This window comes from Phragmites australis, chromosome 16 (genome assembly GCF_958298935.1).
Source record: "Phragmites australis chromosome 16, lpPhrAust1.1, whole genome shotgun sequence".
NCBI classification, from domain to species: Eukaryota; Viridiplantae; Streptophyta; class Magnoliopsida; order Poales; family Poaceae; genus Phragmites; species Phragmites australis.
This window is the reverse complement of record NC_084936.1, coordinates 14,789,025-14,791,927: the sequence shown is the minus strand read 5'-3', so window position 1 is coordinate 14,791,927 and position 2,903 is coordinate 14,789,025.

Below are 2,903 nucleotides of genomic sequence, written 5' to 3'. Positions count from 1 at the left end.
GATGTTAGAATGGCCTCCACTTGCATCGCATTAAATGTATTTCACCTCCTTACAGTTGGAGGATGGCTGGTGGGCCTGTCCTGGTTGAACTTTTTCCAAGGTCTGATGGCCCCTTCTCATGGGCTCTAGGGAGCCCACCCAGGCTCCTGGAGACGGGGGCCTTCGGGAGGCCAAGGTTCTAGGAAGCTGTGGCTCTGGTAGACTAGGCCTCTAGGAGGCCAACGAGACCGAGGCATTGGGGGCCCTTAGAGACAACCTCTGTCGGTGTATCAGGAACCGGGGGTCCCCGAATCCCGAGGCCAGGCCAGCAATCCGCCATATGGTGCCATCCCGCGGAGTCTCTCCCGCAAGGTGAAAAAGATCGAGTCCCGGGAGAGGGCGCTCGGGGCCACAGTCGGTGGCCCCCGAGTACCCCAGTTCCCCGATGATCCACGAAATCTAAGTACCGGGAAGAAAGTGTTCGGGAAGGTGTACGGTGACCTCCGAGCACCCAAGTCCCCTGACGACCAGGAAAGCTAAGTACCGGGAGAAACGTGCCCGGGGCCGCTAGCGGTGGCCCCCTAGGCACTCAAGTATCTCGAGGACCCACCGAAGGAAGTTCCGGAAGAGAGTGCTCGGGGCTGCGTGCAGCAGCCCCCGAGCACTCGGTTCCCCGAGGATCCGTACAATTGTGCCCGGGAGAGAGTGCTCGGTGAGGTGAACAGTACCCCCGAGCACTCGGTTCCCCGAGGACAAGAAAGGGCATTCTCGGGAGAGAGTGCTCGGGGAGGCGAACGGCGACCCCCAAGCACTCGGTACCCCGACGACCCAGAGAGCCCCCTGGCAGTGGCCCCCGAGGGGCCCACCGATGAGGTGTCAGCCAGTCAAAGGCCCAAGGCCGCATTTAAAGAGTGTGCATGGCCTGTCACCTCCAACTGCTCCCGTCGCGCTCAGCGTCAATTCCTGCCACATTCTGGCAGAGGGGCGTGGGCGGGTCCCATCCCGTGCCATCCGGCCCGTCTCGAGATAACGTCTTAAAGGCCGAGGCGTTCCGTCTGCCGCGCTGCTGTGGCAGGGGAACAAGATAGGGCGGGCACGCCGGGCCGCTCTGCGGCTGCCCGGTGGGCCCTCTCCACGGCGCCCGTTGCCAGTGCATTTATGGTGATGGATGACCGGGCGTGGGACGCATTTTCCACCCCCAGTCACTTCACCCAGAGGAAATGATGACGCCCTTTCCATTTATGGTGTCTCGGAACTCGTGCTCCCCCTCCCGTTCGGGGCACGCTGCTGCCGGCGGGTATTTAAAGCCGCCTGCGGCACAAAAGAAACAACGACTCAGTAGTGTGGGAAAACATAGAATGTAAAAAAGAAACAACAGCTGAGAGGTGAACAACACGAGACAGAACAGAAGAAAAAGAGAGAAGAGAAGATCACAGGCCGAAGAACAAAGAGCCCCAGGCTCTAAGATAGACCAACATTCTTGTAACCAGCAACATCCTTGAGGGACTTCCTCAGGGCATTTATAGTATCCATACAGGAGTAGGGTGTTACGCCCCCGTGCGGCCCGAACCTGTCTAAACACCAGTGCATTTACTCCTTTCCGCATTAGATCACTCCGCACCGCCGGCCATCGCATTCATACCCATTTATTTCTCAGGCGAACATATTCAGGATCATCCCCCCGGCCAAATCTCTAAAAAGGGGTCCCCCAGGATCCCTGCGACAGGAGTTCACCCTACGACAGCTGGCGCGCCAGGTAGGGGGGAAGCATCCCTGAATCTATTTGTTTGTTTTCTTTCGTAGAAAAAATGGCCGGTGGTCATCGCCTCCAGCGTTCCGGCTCCAGTTCTAGTGGGGAAATGCAGCCCTCGCACAGGAGGCCCCAGTCGCTGCTGCGTCCCAGCAGCAGCCACGATCTGCACGCACGGCGTTCGCCTCCCAAGGGGACCAGGGTGCTGGGCCCAGCAGGGCCGCCGCCGCCGTCGCCGGTGCACCATCCGACCTCCAGCCGGTGGCCGAAACTCCTGCCGCCAGGTCCGCATCTGGACAGCGCCAGGCACCTCTCCGGCGTAGACTCGCCTTCGACGAGGCCAGCCCCGGGAGCGTGCTGCTTGCAGTGCACGCTCTCCTCAGGCATCCGCCAGTCCAGGCGGCGAGGGAAACCCCAGAGGGCCGCTGACTCCAGGAAGTCGCTGCCCTGGTCGGCACTACCCGCCGCTAGGTGCTGGCCGACAGTTCTCGCGCCACCACCCAGCGTGGCGCCACTAGGACCGGCCCATCGTCAGGTGGCGTTCACGCTGGCCGGGGGCCTCCAGGCGGTGCGCCGCCCCCCTGGTCGCTTCCGGAACCCAGGACCTCCGCTTGCATCTCAATGAGCGGAGGAGCAACAAAGACGCACGCGTCACTCTCGAGCCCCAGCGGGAGACCCGGCAGGAGGCTGAAGCTGAGGACCAGGCTTCCTCCTTGCCGGCCCATGATCGCCGGGGCTCCCCGGCTCACCGGCGTTCGCCGCCCAAGGGTGCTGCCCGCACCGCAGGATACGGCATTGGGTGTCGTGCCTCCGCCGGTGAGCTCCGTCGGGTCAAATGGGCCACCAAGTTCCGCCCCGAGCTGCCAAAGAAGTACGATGGGTCCATCGATCCTGTCGATTTCCTCCAGATATACACCACCGCTGTCCAGGCGGCTGGTGGTAGCGAAAAGGTGATGGCTAACTACTTTCATATTTCCTTGAGGGGCTCTGCCCGCTCTTGGCTTATGAACTTACCCCCAGGATCTATCAGCTCCTCGGATGATCTTTGCCACCAGTTCGTGGCACGCACCCCGGTCTGGAGTGCGACCTCCATGCCGTGAAGCAGCAGGAGGGGGAGACGCTGCGGTGCTTTATTCAGTGCTTCAACCAGGTCTGCAACACCATCCCGCGGATA